This window comes from Apium graveolens, unplaced genomic scaffold (assembly GCF_009905375.1).
Source record: "Apium graveolens cultivar Ventura unplaced genomic scaffold, ASM990537v1 ctg3907, whole genome shotgun sequence".
In the NCBI taxonomy this organism is placed as follows: Eukaryota; Viridiplantae; Streptophyta; class Magnoliopsida; order Apiales; family Apiaceae; genus Apium; species Apium graveolens.
The window spans coordinates 77,587-95,248 of record NW_027418321.1 but is presented as its reverse complement, the minus strand read 5'-3'; positions in this window follow the sequence as shown (position 1 = coordinate 95,248).

The following is a 17,662-nucleotide window of genomic DNA, read 5'->3' as shown; positions in this document are numbered from 1 at the left end:
GCTTAATATTCAGTCCTTTGCAAGTTTGGTAAACAGAGGTCTTGATGACGATACCAACGTGCAATCAGTACCACAGGAAACACAAGAAGATCCCTTTGACATATTATTCAAATCTGAGGTGGGTTTACAATGTATAGCTAGGTTAGATATTACAATAATGTTGTAACTCATAGTTATTTTTTACATAATGCATATGCAGTATGAGAAAATGAGAGAAACTTGCAAGCTGTACTTGAATAACAAATGCAATGACTTACTGAAGCAAGCAGAAGAACAAGCATCCCGGATATGTAGGGAGAAAGACATGAAAATGGCTCATATGAAGAGTACTATCTCTTCTATCCAAGAACAGTTGGCATCTCAGAATGAGGTTCTAAACAACAGAAACATAGAGTTGGACAACAGCAGGAGGAGAAGTATAGAGTTAGAAAAGCAGGTAGCATACAACAAATCTGAGGCCGAGTTTTGGAAAGAAAAGGTCCAGCGGGCAGAAGAGATGTTGGTGAATGCCACTGTGTGTAGGCAACGCCAGGCCCCTTGCTGCGAAGAGGAGGAAACGGCATCTTCCTCTGTGGGGGAGACAAAGGAATGAAGGAGGTGAAGGGTACAATTGTACCCTGAAATATTGTTGGGAGGGCGACATTGCACTTTTCTGTATGATGCATGTGCAATATTATGCTAAAAAATATGTTGTAATACTAAAAAGTGATTTTTATTGTGACATTTATGAGTGTTTGTATACAAAGAAACTTTTATTTTTATGTAGGTGCTTAGTATTTTATTACCTTGGTCATTGCACATGTACAAAATATCAAGTTATAAACATGTATCATATTTATTTACAGAAATTTAGCTTAACTTTCAAATTTAAATAAATTACGCAACCAGAGTAAAAGCAGGACGAGAAATATAGAGTTAGAAAAGCAGGTAGCATACAACAAATCTGAGGCCGAGTTTTGGAAAGAAAAGGTCCAGCGGGCAGAAGAGATGTTGGCGAATGCCACGGTGTGTAGGCAACACCAGGCCCCTTGCTGCGAAGAGGAGGAAACGGCATCTTCCTCTGTGGGGGAGACAAAGGAATGAAGGAGGTGAAGGGTACAATTGTACCCTGAAATATTGTTGGGAGGGCGACATTGCACTTTTCTGTATGATGCATGTGCAATATTATGCTAAAAAATATGTTGTAATACTAAAAAGTGATATTTATTGTAACATTAATGAGTGTTTGTATACAAAGAAACTTTTATTTTTATGTAGGTGCTTAGTATTTTATTACCTTGGTCATTGCACATGTACAAAATATCAAGTTATTGTTGTATAACTCACTAACAAATATAGCAACATAGAAGCAAGTGTATAAAGAACTTAATAAGTTTAGGCCAAGACCACAGTTAACAAAACAAAACATGCAGGTAAACAAAATCAGTAACTGAAATAACGAAGAGAGAAAGAAAGATGTACCCGAAACCATAGCTTTTAACAGTGACTGAAATAAAGGTTCACGTAATACAAAATGCCAAGAAAAATGATCACAGCTGAGTCACCAGGCCTTGCTCGAAGTCCTGGCTGCTCTTGAAGAGAATATTGCCCCTACCTGTTGCGTTTGGGATGCGCACAAAATCTCCACCAGGATAAAACAGCTCGGAGTTTATGTTAACAGCAGCAACAAAAGCTCCACTTCGACCAGCACCTCAGTCGCCGGAAAATATCAGCACTTCAGGACTTTTGGGAGAGAAATGCAGAGAGGTTGAAGAGAAGTGAAGAGAATGTAGTGTGTTCTATTTTTTTATTCATTCAGTTTAGCCTTTATTTATAGGAGAGGAAAATGAAACTGTCCACACACTTAATGTCTAAATTAAACTGCTTCATTAATGAAAAAATCAAAACTGATCAGATTTTGAATTCATTAATGAAAAAATCAAAACTGAACAGCTTTTGAATTTAAATTATTTGTAACAGCTTTTCACATTAACACCCACATTATTATCAGAACTTAAGTTAAGTTCTGATTTGATCCATCAGTACTTAAGTTCTGATTCTGATATCAGAACTTGTTAAGTTCTGATTTTATTCATCAGTTCTGATTCTGATATCAGAACTTGTTACAGATCAGATTATTTGCAGGTTCAATATATTTAGACTAAGCCCACTAACAAAGTGACTTAGCCTATTTCAGAGTACCCAGCCCAATAATCCAGTCACCGATAAATAAATTCGAATTAAAATAATTCTCAAATAAATAAAATCCTCGCCCAGGTCGCCACGCGAGACGCCGAGACATTCGCCCAAATCGCCCTTCGACCCGACCCGACCCGCCCGGCCCGGCCCGGCCCGTGGCGGGGCGGGGCGCGCGCGTGTGTGTGTGCGCGCGTGTGAAGCACACAACAACATAATGGACCATCACACACCTTAGTAGTTGTATACTACTCATGTGGGTAATACCATATAAAGCACACACCCTCCTTTATTTATTTCAATGTGGGACAAACATTCTCAAATTTTTCCAAGCTTTTCCAAGCTACTTTCAACTCTCATTTCATATGGATTTCATTAAGAAAATTCTTAAAACCATACATGAAAATTTAAGTTCAAATATCATTGAATAATTTCCAATCATTAGATTTTAGGATTAACATCAAGAACATAATTAAATTAAGCTCTAAAATCCTAATTTTCTAACAATCCCCCACAAATCCATACAGAAATGTGATCAATTTCCCATCATGACTTATTTTTCAGAGTCGGTACCCTTCCGGGTTTGAACCCTCCTAATTCCTCTACTTCAATGGCTATCGGACTCAGATGGAATGTTTCACCTTGAATCTTAATCCGTTTAGTATAACCATATTCCATAGACGACGACAAGTCAAAGGTTATGGTGCCAATCTACGGCTTTGAGACATTAATGGTCATGTCTCGATCCTGTTCGTCGAATGCTTCAAGGATTAACCCTATCCTCTAATTGCGACCACACAATTACATTCGCTTAGGTGGACATCTCCAGAGATATACTGCCTCTATCTCGTCAAATGACTTGATCCCATTCAGAGTTTTAACACTCTTGCTTTTCTGGCAGTGTCAGTACCTTCTAGGTTTACAGGGAATAGACTCAGATACTATAGTATCATCTATGTAGCAAAGGTACTACCAACTCATCCTTACAGCTTGTTATTACCCATTGAATACACTTCGAGGGATCTCCTCTCATGTGTATTGGGTTCCCACTGTTGATGAATTATGATGGGTTGACAGTCCCATCCCCAACCTTGACTTAAGGACCACTGCAGGTTCCAGTCCTTTAGTAAGAGGATCAGCTATATTATTCTGAGTTCCTATGAACTCTATAGCTATGATCCTATCAGTCACTAAACCCCTTATAGACTTGAGTCTAACTTGGATGTGTCTCTTAGTTTTAGCATTATGCTTTTTACTGCTAATTTTGTCGATAGTTGTTCGACTATCACAGTGAATAGCAATAGCAGGAAGCGGTCTGCTTACTACAGGTATTGCAGACATAAGTCCGTGTAACCATTCAGCCTCCGTCCCTGTGGCATCAAGTGCACACAACTCAGCCTCAAAAGTAGACCGAGTAACTATAGTCTGTCTGCTTGACTTCCAGGATATTGCTCCACCAGCCAAGGTGAACACGTATCCAGTCACTCCATTGGAACCAGACTTCTTAGCTATCCAACTTGCATCACTGTACCCTTCAAGCACACCAGGAAATCTCCTGTAGTGTAAACTAAGGTACATTGTGCCTTTTAGATATCTAAGTACTCTATCAAGAGCATCCCAATGAGTTCTGTCTGGACAGCTTGTATATCTAGCCAATTTAGACACAGAATATGAAATATCTGGTCTAGTACAGTTAGCAAGATACTGCAAGCTCCCAATAATCTGAGAATACCTTAACTGAGACACAGGCACTCCTGAAGTATTCTTGACAAGGACAACTTTCGAATCATAAGGTGTACTAGCGATTCTACACTGTGAATAACCATATTTCTCAAGTATAGATTTCTCTATATAATGAGATTGAGTCAGGGTTATTCCTTCAGTGGACTGAACCAGTTTGATTCCAAGAATCACACTTGCCTCACCCATATCCTTCATTTCAAAATGTCTTTTCAAGAATTCTTTAGTCTCGTTAATAATCTCAATATTAGTTCCAAACAATAAAATGTCATCCACATATAGGCACAAAATAACACACTCATTACCTTTAACTTTAGTGTAGACACACTTATCACTTTCATTAATCTTATAACTGAAAGGCAATATGGTTTCATCAAACTTTTTATGCCAATCTCTGGGAGCTTGTTTCAAGCCATAGATGGACTTGATCAACTTACATACTTTCCTTTCATTGCCTGATGCAACAAATCCATCAGGATGATCCATATAAATCTCTTCTTCAAGTTCACCATGAAGAAAAGCCGTCTTTACATCCATCTGATGGATGATAAGACCATGGACTGAAGCCAATGCTATAAGCATTCGGATTGTTACCATTCTTGCAACCGGAGAGTATGTATCAAAATAATCAATTCCTTCCTTTTGCTTAAAACCCTTAGCTACCAGTCTAGCTTTGTACTTATCTATTGAGCCGTCAGGGTTCAACTTCCTTTTAAAGACCCATTTGCACCCAATAGTAGAACACCCAGGAGGGAGATCAACCAACTCCCATGTTCCATTAGAAACAATAGAGTCAATTTCACTCTTGACAGCGCCCTTCCAGAGCCTTGACTCAGAAGAATCCATAGCTTGCCGAAAAGTTAAAGGTTCGTCCTCGATATTGTAAGTGATGAAATCACCTCCAAAATCCTTGACTACCTTTGCACGCTTACTTCTCCTTGGTTCCTCTAGTTCCTTAGGAATAGAGCTACTACTAGGTTCCGCCCCCACATTTGTCATCTTTTCCACATGATCAGGAATAGAACTTGATGTATGAGTAGGATCTTCCTCAGAAGTCGTTTCAGGTATTCCAGTCTTCATAGGGTAGACATCCTCAAAGAATGTCGCATCTCGAAATTCAACTATCGTGTTTGCCACTATACCATCTATGTCAGATTTTAACACTAAAAATCTCATAGCTGTAGTGGTTTCAAGATAGCCCAGAAAGATACAGTCAACAGTCTTTGGACCTAGTTTCTTTCTCTTGTGTTCAGGAACAAGTACCTTAGCAAGGCACCCCCACACACGAAGATACTTAAGACTAGTCATCCTGCCTTTCCATAACTCCAAGGGTGTTTTATCCATGTGTTTCAGAGGGACTCTATTCAAAATATGGCAAGCCGTATTTAGAGCCTCCCCCCACATGTATTTAGGCAACCCAGAGTTAATAAGCATACTATTAATCATATCTTTAAATGTTCTGTTCTTTCGCTCAGCAACCCCATTAGACTCAGGTGTGTATGGTGGAGTAACTTCATGAACTATACCATTGTTTGCACAAAATTCATTAAAAGCATTACTCGTATACTCACCACCTCTATCAGATCTCAATCTTTTAAGTAACTTACTAGTTTGTTTTTCTACTTCAGTTTTATATATAATGAATTTACTAAGTGCTTCATCCTTATGTCTAAGTAAATAAACATAAAAGTATCTACTACTATCATCTATAAAAGTAATGAAGTATCTAAACTGGTCCTTGGTCAACACACCACCAAATTCACAAATATCAGTGTGTACTAAATCTAACAAGTCTGAATCCCTAACAATGTTATGAAAAGGTTTCCTTATCTGTTTAGCAGACACACATACTTGACATTTAGAATTCTTTTCTATGGTATATTTTGGAATCAACTCTAAGTTCATCATGTTCTTAAGAGCACCAAAGTTTAAATGACCTAGTCTAGCATGCCATATATTTGAGGACTCAATACAGTTAACAGTAGGAATAACATTATTATTCAAATTTCCCAAAACGGGATCCGCATTAATAACAAATAAACCATTTGACAAGTAACCCTTGCCAAAGAATGTACCAGTGTGAATAAGAACTACTTTATTACACTTGAACGAAATTTCAAAACCACTAGAAACTAAACAGCTTCCACTTATTATATTTCTACGCATGTTGGGAACATGATGCACTCTCGTCAGAGATAGAATACGTCCTGAAGGGAACTTCAGATCCACGTTTCCAACTCCATGTACTTGAGCAACACTAGCATTCCCCATCTTCATAGTCAGGCTATGACTCTGTTGATAAGATACAAATAAACTAATATCAGCACAAATATGTACATTAGCTCCAGTATCTATCAACCATTCATTTGACAGATAGGTAGAAAATATCACAGGGTTGTAGGATACATACTGGTCAACGTCGGTTTCAGAAGCCGTAGCCTCACCAACGACCATGTTCACTACAGGCCCACTTGCGGTTCCAAGCACAACATTTGCTTGCGCTACCTCGGTTTTCTTCGCTTTCTTCGTAGGGCAGTCCTTACTCCAGTGCCCAACCTGCCCACAAGACCAGCATGGTTTGTTTGCCTTGGGTTTCTTGGCCTTATCCTTGTCACTCTTAGGTTTATTACTATTAGCTTTCTTAGCAAAAGCCTTCCTCTTTTGTCCTACAGTTGCTATGTTTACCTTCGAGGTACCGTGTTCAGTTGGCATCACATGTCCCTGTTTGGACTTGTGTTGTTCTTTTACCGAGATGTCCAGCATAAGGTTGGTCCAGGTGATCTCTCCTTTCTGTCTTTTCAGGGAGAGAGAGAACTCTTCCCAAGACTTCGGGAGTTTTTCAATCACACTCATCACCTTGAACTTCTCCGGGAGATTCATTCCAGACTCCTTCAAAGCATGCACTATCATCTCGAACTCATGCACCTGCTCAGTCATGGACTTATTGTCCACCAGCTTGAACTCGAGGAACCTTGCCACATAATACTTTTCTAGACCTTGTGAGTCAGTATTATGTGTCTGGTCCAGCTTCTCCCATAAGAGTTTTGCAGAGTAGACATCAGAAGAATAGACATCAAACAAAGTGTTTGTTAGTGCCGCCAGAATGGCCGCTCTAGCCACTCCATCCTTCTCAGCCCACTTCGCAAAAGCCTTAACTGTGTCAGCCTTCTCTTGATCCACTACTGGTTTCTCATATTCCACAACCGGCCACAGACCCTTTATAGTCAACCACAACTTCATCCTTTTCTGCCAGCGAGAAAAGCCAATGCCACCGTTGAATTTCTCCGGTAAACTGGTTAGTTCAACAGCTTGTGGGAAACTATAGGTGGTCCAATCAATGGCCCCAGCAGTTGCACCCGAACTGCTACCACCACCAACGATCCTCACTTTCGTTAACCATTATGCTAAATTCTATATAACTATTATTCTCTTCAAGAATGTTGTATAACTCACTAACAAATATAACAACATAGAAGCAAGTGTATAAAGAACTTAACAAGTTTAGGCCAAGACCACAGTTAACAAAACAAAACATGCAGGTAAACAAAATCAGTAACTGAAATAACGAAGAGAGAAAGAAAGATGTACCCGAAACCATAGCTTTTAACAGTGACTGAAATAAAGGTTCATAGATACAAAATGGCAAGAAAAATGATCACAGCTGAGTCACCAGGCCTTGCTCGAAGTCCTGGCTGCTCTTGAAGAGAATATTGCCCCTACCTGCTGCGTTTGGGATGCGCACAATATCTCCACCAGGATAAAACAACTCGGAGTTTATGTTAACAGCAGCAACAAAAGCTCCACTTCGACCAGCACCTCAGTCGCCGGAAAATATCAGCACTTCAGGACTTTTGGGAGAGAAATGCAGAGAGGTTGAAGAGAAGAGAAGAGAATGTAGTGTGTTCTATTTTTTTATTCATTCAGTTTAGCCTCTATTTATAGGAGAGGAAAAATGAAACTGTCCACACACTTAATGTCTGAATTAAACTGCTTCATTAATGAAAAAATCAAAACTGATCAGATTTTGAATTCATTAATGAAAAAATCAAAACTGAACAGCTTTTGAATTTAAATTATTTATAACAGCTTTTCACATTAACACCCACATTATTATCAGAACTTAAGTTAAGTTCTGATTTGATCCATCAGTACTTAAGTTCTGATTCTGATATCAGAACTTGTTAAGTTCTGATTTTATTCATCAGTTCTTAAGTTCTGATTCTGATATCAGAACTTGTTACAGATCAGATTATTTGCAGGTTCAATATATTTAGACTAAGTCCACTAACAAAGTGACTTAGCCTATTTCAGAGTACCCAGCCCTATAATCCAGTCACCGATAAATAAATTCGAATTAAAATAATTCTCAAATAAATAAAATCCTCGCCCAGGTCGCCACGCGAGACGCCGAGACATTCGCCCTTCGACCCGACCCGGTGCGGTGCGTGGCGGGGCGGGGCGCGCGCGCATGCAATGGACCATCACACACCTTAGTAGTTGTATACTACTCATGTGGGTAATACCATATAAAGCACACACCCTCCTTTATTTATTTCAATGTGGGACAAACATTCTTAAATTTTTCCAAGCTTTTCCAAGCTACTTTTAACTCTCATTTCATATGGATTTCATTAAGAAAATTCTTAAAACCATACATGAAAATTTAAGTTCAAATATCATTGAACAATTTCCAATCATTAGATTTTAGGATTAACATCAAGAACATAATTAAATTAAGCTCTAAAATCCTAATTTTCTAACAGTTATAAACATGTATCATATTTATTTACAGAAATTTAGCTTAACTTTCAAATTTAAATAAATTACGCAACCGGAGTAAAATTAATGATATGGATTTGTGTAGGAATATGAATATGCATTAATATTTATTTTAATTTTAGTCCAATAGTTCTTGGACATGTCATATTCGCTCGAGTCATATTAAGTAAATCGGCTGTATTTAGTATACGAGCGGCTAAACTCGACCGAAAACGGTCAAATTTCTTTTTCACCTAAAATTTGAAAATCTCGCCCAAAAAATTGAATTTTTGGAAAAATTTGAAATGTCCACCTAGTATATATTTTAACCTTATATGGTTAAAAATATTGTTCTAAATTCGACCGAATGCGGTCGTATTAATGAGAACCAGTTTTTTTAAAAAAAAACTTGCCGAAAAATTATCAGATTCCGGTAAGCTTCAAAACATCAGCCAGCCATTCCGATAACTCCTCGCCAAATTCAACACTCCTAACTGACTATTACTACATGAACTCCTAACAGACTATTACTACTTCAACGTGTACACATTGATTTATTCAAATCAATATTAAACAAAACAAACAAATAAAATATGTTTAGAATTAAACCCAACAATATGTACATGCTCTAAGTGATAATATGGAAATAGTTATAATTTTTTTTCCATTTTTCTTTCTATAATATGGAATTAGTTACAGTTATTTTTTTTTTAATTTCTTCTTGCTAGTTAAACACATTTACACACCAATATTGTGGTTGGTTCCAACCAACCCTGACCTGACTAAGTGGAATTTTTTTAGCAAATACATAGGCATAAAAGTTTTAATAAACCTAGGTACATTTTAAGTAAACAAAATCTAGTTAATTTCTCTTGTAGTTGGATACAAATAAGATATAGATATTTATTTTGATCCCCGTAATTAATTAAACCTTAAGTGGGCTTAAAAGAGTTGCAAATAACACACTTAACCATAACCATCCCACGCAATTTTAACCTCCTCTCATGGCCCACCAACAGAAAGACAAATAGCCTCCTCCTCTCATGGCAAGGGGCCTGGCCTCCTGACTCATATACCACAACATCTCTTCTGCACTAGTGGCCTTTTCTTTCCAAAGTTCAGTCTCAGATTTGGAATGCACAATCGGATTTTCAAGCTCTATATTTCTCCTCTTGTTATCTAACTGTGTGTTTTGGTCAATCATTGTAGTTGAGTTAATGGGAGCACCAAATTTTTTAGCATATATATAGTTATAAAAGTTCCAATAAACCTAGTTACATTTTTATTTAACAAAAATCTAATTGATGTCTATTATAATTGGACTGGAATTAGACATAGATATTCCTACTAGTTATTTATTAAAACCTACTTGGGGTCAAAAGAGTTGCAAATAGCACACCTAATCATAACTAGCCCACACACTTTAACCTCCTCTCATGGCCCACCAACAGAAGACAGAGAAATAGCCTCATCGTCCATATCATCATCCTCTTCAAAGCAAGGGGCCTGGCCTACCGGACTCATATTCCACAACACTTCTTCTGCACTCCTCGCCTTTTCTTTCCAAACTTTTGCCTGAGATTTGGACTGCACTACCTGCTCTTCCAGATCTATGTTTCACCTTCTGCTGTTGTCCAACTGTGTGTTTTGGTTGTTTATCAACTCATTCTTAGAAGCCAACATTGGTTGAAGAAAAGATATTTTACTCTTCATACGAGCCATTTTCACATCTTTCTCCATACATATCATCGAGACTCGCTCATCTGCTTGTCTCATTAAATCATTGTACTTGTTATTCAAGTAGTGCTTGCAAGATTTTCTCATTTCTTCATACTGCATGCACAAGTATAAAAATAACTTTTACTTTTACAAGATTTGGTATAATAGATGTGATTTCAAAAGTACGAAGAAAAAATACAAACCTTTTTATAAAAAAAACAAATTAAATGAAAATAAATATGGAAATTACAAAAACTGAAATTACCCATAAACACACCTGAGACTTGAATAATATATCAAAAGGATCTTCTTGTGTTTTCACCGGAACTGATTGAACATCTGTTTGGTTATGACCACTGTTTAGCAAACTTGTGAATAAGTGAATATTACAAGGAGAATAAATCCTATTGTGACCATGATTTGAATCATGAGTAAGTGCAGGGGATTGGAAAAGATTACCTAATTCATTATGAGTGGAAAAGTATTGCTACTCTTTTGCTGCTGCTCTTAACTTGGTGAGTATTCTTTCTTCTCTTCTGAGAAGAAGCCTCATCAGCATCATCATTTCCCACTGCAGTCACCCAGTCTCCAAAATCAGTGAACTAAATGTCAAAAAATACTGAGTTTACATATGTTTTTTTATCGAATGTCAAATAAAATAAAATGTTTGTATATCACACAAATCTAAAGTGTATAGGTGTGTATGCTTGCCCTGGCGTGCTTAAATTAATAATTTAAATAACCTCTAGTGTTGGTTAAAGACATTGTTAATTTATAGGTAGGGATATAATGTTTGCTTATGGAGAAATGTTGGCTCAAGAATATATGAAATAGAAGGAATAACAATCAAGAGATAGATGGTTGTTACACTGATAAGGCTAATATATATATTGTTTGTTTGTGTGTGAGAAGTGTACAAAAGGAGTGATAAGTGAAGAGACGCCCGCTGACTGTTGAAAAGGCACATCCCCCTTTGTTTGTTAGGTCAAAAATTAAAATTTAAGTTTAGAGTTTTATTAAATTTGTTGGCTTCTTTGATTTTTCTTTCAAATTTTATTTTTGTAAAAAAGGTTCAGAATTATACTACAATAAATCAAAATTTGACCTCAGTAGGCCCACACAACTTTTTATCAGAATATGGTGTGAAGTTATTGAAACCATAAATTGTATTCAAATTTGATATGATAGTTTGTATTCGAATTTAAATCTAAATTTAGTATTACCTTATCAAGTCATAAAAAAATCTCATATATCACATTTCATTTGTGATCCTAGGTCCATAAGCATTGGGAGTAAAGTTGGGGACAAATAATTTGTCAAGTATCATATATAATATATTTAGAGTTTTGTTTTGAAATTTTCAATTTAATATAAGTAAAATTACTGTCCAGCAGTCCAAATAAATAAAGGGCTTTTAAAAAAAAATACCTAATGTCAAAAATATTTTTGAAAAAATACTGTCATTTTTTAACAAAATTACAAAAATATTTTTTCGATTCAACTAAATGCAACATTCGTTGAATTTCTGCAACTAATGCAAACTCAAATGCAACCAAAAAACTTTATTCAAATAGTTGCATATATGGTTAATTTTGTTTGCACCGTATTTTTGCAAATATTTTCAGAAGAGAGTAAAATCGCAAAAAAACTTTAAAAAAAAGTATTTTTGATAATTTTTCAAATAAATTAAATTCAAAGGTAGAGACTTAGGTTGAATAACCAACTAAATTTGATACATGAGATAAATTTAAATCTTAATAATAAGATGCTAGTGAATTTAAATTTAAATTGGAATAATTAAAAAATGATGTCAAATTCAAACACAATTTCAAGTTTTATTCATTTTCACACCAAATTTTGGTAAAAAGTTCCATGGATTTAGGCTTATGCCAAATTTTAATTTATTTCTATCATGAATTATTTTGCAAGAAAATAAAATGTTTGACAAAAAAATTTAAAAAGCCAACTTAGGAAAGTTTGACACTTAGGAAAGTTTAAACTAAAGAGCTTTTTTTAAACACTAAAGTGAAGATGCGTCTTTTCAAGCTTAGGATGCGTCTCTTCTCACATTTCATTTTATACACTTCTCACACAGAAAATATGTTAGAATTCAAACCCTTCACATGTAATATTCAAAAATGGCAACTTTTAAATACATAATAAAAGGTGGCTTCATGTATAAATGGAAGAGTCAGCGTACAGTTCAGGTAACAAAGTTAAAGTCCTGGAATTAAGTGCATTAGAGCAAGCTAAAGAAAAGGTGGCTGGCAAATGTGAAAGAAAGAAATAGACAGACAGCTCCTAAATATAAGGTGGGCCGAAGGAAATCAAAGTGCAGCTACACAAGTCTTCCTAGAAATAAGGTAGGCTGCATATTTTTAGAGGAAATAGCTGGTTAAAAACGTAAGTGGTGATGTAAGCAATTCATGCATTATAAATAGATATACCAGGAAGCATATATGATGTACTGGAGTGAGTTAGAAAACAGAGAATAAAAAAAGAAAAGAGCTGAAGCTCTCAGTTTGAAAAGAAAGGTCGTAACTTTGTGTTGTAATAGAAATATAGGAAGTTGTACTTTATTTATATCAAAAAAAAAAAGTTGTGTGTGTTTTTATTATACATCCAGTTGGTGTTAAGCTTGTAGACGATTCCAACAAGTGGTATCCGAGCCAAGGTTCTGTTCAGGAAAAATGGCGAATATGATGCAACCGCAAATTCCAAAATTGACGGCAACAAATTATGGGAACTGGAGTATACAAATGAAGGTGTTACTCGGTTCTTACGATAACTGGGATACTGTGGAAAATGGGTATAGCGAGCCCGTGGATGCAGCCGCTGAAGCAGCTCTTCCAAATGCCGAGAAGATGACGTTAAAGGAGTCCCGTAAAAAAGATAAAAAGGCGTTATTCACAATTTTTCAAGGTGTTGATGAATCTACCTTTGAAAAAATTTCTGAAGCAAAAACAGCAAAAGATGCGTGGGAGATTCTGCAGAAATCATTCGAGGGTGTCGAAAAAGTTAAAAAGGTGCGGCTCCAAGTTCTACGTGGCGAGTTCGAAAATTTAAAAATGAAAAGCTCCGAAAATATTGGTGAATTTGTTACGCGTTTGAAAACGGTGACAAACGAGATGAAAAGAAACGGTGAAAGTCTTAATGATATCCGGGTCATGGAAAAGTTGCTCCGTTCATTGACAAGAAAATTTGATTACGTTGTTACATCAATTGAGGAGTCAAAAGATCTATCCACAATTTCCATTGATGAGCTCGTAGGTTCTCTTCAAGCCCACGAGCAACGAATGAACCAGTATGATGGTGCAAGCCATTTGGAGAAGGCGTTGCAAAGTAAGGTGTCCATCAGTGACAGTTCTGGCAGTAGCAGTTCTGCACGTGGCAGAGGTGGTTTTAGAGGTGGCTACCGAGGTGGACGAGGACAAGGAAGGCAGTCCTTCAATAGAGGCCAGAATTCGGGAAGTTATCAATCATCTGGTCGTGTTCAAAATTTTAGAGGCCGAGGAAGAGGTGGATTTCAACAACGAGGTGATAAATCTCAATTTCAGTGTTATAACTGTAATAAATTTGGCCATTTCAGTTATGAGTGTAGATCCCCGAAGGTGGAAGAAACTAGTCATTTTGCAGCAGCAAAAGAAGATAAAGATGTTGGTACTGCTATGTTCCTCACTTATAAAGGAGACGAGGAAAGCAAGAAGAATGTTTGGTATCTTGACTCAGGGGCCAGCAATCACATGACTGGCCACAAAGATTTATTTATGGAGATAGATGAAACCGTCAGCGGGGAAGTTACATTTGGCGATTCTTCAAAAATTCCTGTTAAAGGGAAAGGTACAATTACGATTGTATCAAAGAATGGTGAGAAAAGGTATATAAATGATGTTTATTATATACCTGCTTTAAAAAGTAATATCATCAGTCTTGGCCAACTTGTGGAGAAAGGATATAATATTCAGATGCAGGATAATTCTCTCATCATCAGAAATCATGTTCGAGAATTAATTGCTGATGTGGAGATGTCAAAGAATCGTCTGTTCACACTTGATATGCAGACGAAAATGCAGAAGTGCTTGAAGTCGGTCATTAAAAATGACTCATGGTTATGGCATTTAAGATATGGTCATCTTGGATTTTCTGGCTTAAAATTATTGTCAAAGACAAAGATGGTGGATGGCTTGCCAGAAATTAATGAACCAGAAAATTTGTGTGAAGCATGTGTCAAAGGAAAGCAACACAGACAAAGTTTTCCTATTGGAAAATCATGGAGAGCCAGAAGGCCATTGGAGATTGTCCACACTGATATTGCTGGTCCGTTTGATATCCCATCACTCGGAGGTAACAGATATTACCTAACATTTATTGATGATTTTAGCAGGAAAAGTTGGGTATATATCATTAAAGAAAAAGCAGAGGCTCTTGATAAATTCAAGGAGTTCAAAGCACTGGCTGAAAAACAAAGTGGACATTATTTGAAGACACTCAGATCAGACAGAGGAGGCGAGTATACTTCAAACTTATTCAGAAGTTTCTGTAGAGCACATGGCATCAATCATCAGTTGACAACGGCGTATACTCCTCAACAAAATGGCGTTGCAGAAAGAAAAAATCGCACTATTCTTGACATGGCAAGGAGCATGGTGAAAGCAAAGCATATGCCAAGAATTTTTTGGGCTGAAGCCGTGTTATGTGCTGTTTATCTGTTGAATCGTTGTCCAACAAAAAGTGTTAGAAACAAAACTCCAAATGAAGCATGGAGTGGTAGCAAACCATCAGTTGGACATCTAAAAATCTTTGGGTGCATTGCATATGCACATGTTCCAGATCAGAAAAGGAAGAAACTGGATGATAAAGGCGAGAAATGCATCTTTACCGGATATGACAAAAGAAGCAAGGCATACAGACTGTATAATCCACTAACGAAGAATTTAATCATTTCTCGAGATGTTGAATTTGATGAATCAGATTACTGGAGATGGAGTGATGAAGAAAGAAAAGTTAGAGGTTTGTTCTTTAATGATGATGATGATGACGATGATGACCCCAATATTGAAGATGACGGAGATAATGATCCAACACCTCCACAAAGTCCAAATCAACAAACTCCCGCATCAACACCATCAACAGGAGGAAGCAACAGTTCAGGGGGAGCACCAAGGAAGATGCGGAGTCTGGATAATATCTATGAAGCAACAAGTCCGGTACAAACAACATTTGATTATTCTTTATTTTGTTTAATGGCTGAATGTGATCCAGTTACATTTGAGGAAGCTTCTGAAGAAAGCAAATGGAACAAAGCCATGGATGACGAAATTGGTGCAATCAAGAAGAATGATACCTGGGAGCTCACAGATCTTCCAGAAGGACACAAAGCCATTGGTGTCAAATGGGTCTACAAGACAAAGACCAATCAAGATGGTGAAGTTGAAAAGTACAAGGCAAGGTTGGTGGCTAAAGGCTACAAACAGAGATATGGCATTGACTATGATGAGGTGTTCGCTCTAGTTGCAAGAGTTGATACTATAAGACTTCTTACAGCAATTGCAGCTCAGAATCAGTGGAAGATTTTTCAGATGGATGTCAAGTCAGCATTCTTGAATGGTTACCTCGAAGAAGAAGTCTATATTGAGCAGCCTCCAGGATATGTTCGAAAAAGCCAAGAAAATAAAGTCTACAGACTGAAGAAAGCATTGTACGGATTGAAACAAGCCCCACGAGCATGGAACACAAGGGTTGATGAATACTTTCAGAAAAATGGTTTTGTGAAGAGTCCATACGAGCATGCTCTCTACACAAAAACAAATTCAGGGGGAGATATTATGATCGTTTGCTTATACGTAGATGACATGATCTTCACTGGAAACAACCCTGGTATGTTCGATGATTTTAAGAAAGTTATGACTAACGAATTTGAGATGACAGATATTGGTCAAATGTCTTACTTTCTTGGAGTCGAGGAGAAGCAAAGCAAAGATGGAATTTTTATGTCGCAGAAAAAATATGCCGAGGAGATTTTAAAGAAATTCAGAATGGAGAAATGCAAGCCAGTGAGTACGCCAGCAGAGTCAAGCATAAAGCTCAGAATTGACTCAACAAGGGAGTCGGTAAATCCGACATTATTCAAAAGTTTGGTTGGAAGTTTGAGGTACCTAACTTTCACTCGTCCAGATATTATGTATGCAGTTGGATTGGTTAGTAGGTACATGGAGAAGCCGAAGCAAGATCACTTCATGGCAGCTAAAAGAATTTTGCGGTATATAAAAGGTACACTTGATCATGGACTGTTTTACACGCATTCTCAAAATTCAAAATTAGTTGGCTACTCAGATAGTGATTATGGTGGAGATTTGGATGACGGGAAAAGCACATCAGGATATGTTTTTCATATCGGTTCAGCAATATTTTCTTGGTCATCAAAGAAACAACAGACAGTTGCCCTCTCAACATGTGAGGCAGAGTACATCGCAGCAGCAGCATGCGCATGTCAAGCTATGTGGCTAGGCTATATATTGGACGAATTAAATCTTGCCAAAGAAGATCCAATTACTATTTATGTGGATAATAAATCTGCTATTTCTCTAGCGAAAAATCCGGTGTCCCACAGTCGAAGCAAGCACATCAACATAAAATATCATTTTATTCGGGAACATGTGAACGCGAAAATTGTGGAGTTGGTACACTGCAGGACCGAAGAAAATTTAGCGGATATTTTCACGAAGCCATTAAAGCCGGAGGTGTTTCACAAAATGAAAAAGAAACTCGGAATGTAAAGTCGGGTTTGAGGGGGAGTGTTAGAATTCAAACCCTTCATATGTAATATTCAAAAATGGCAACTTTTAAATACATAATAAAAGGTGGCTTCATGTATAAATGGAAGAGTCAGCGTACAGTTCAGGTAACAAAGCTAAAGTCCTGGAATTAAGTGCATTAGAGCAAGCTAAAGAAAAGGTGGCTGGCAAATGTGAAAGAAAGAAATAGACAGACAGCTCCTAAATATAAGGTGGGCCGAAGGAAATCAAAGTGCAGCTACACAAGTCTTCCTAGAAATAAGGTAGGCTGCATATTTTTAGAGGAAATAGCTGGTTAAAAACGTAAGTGGTGATGTAAGCAATTCATGCATTATAAATAGATATACCAGGAAGCATATATGATGTACTGGAGTGAGTTAGAAAACAGAGAATAAAAAAAGAAAAGAGCTGAAGCTCTCAGTTTGAAAAGAAAGGTCGTAACTTTGTGTTGTAATAGAAATATAGGAAGTTGTACT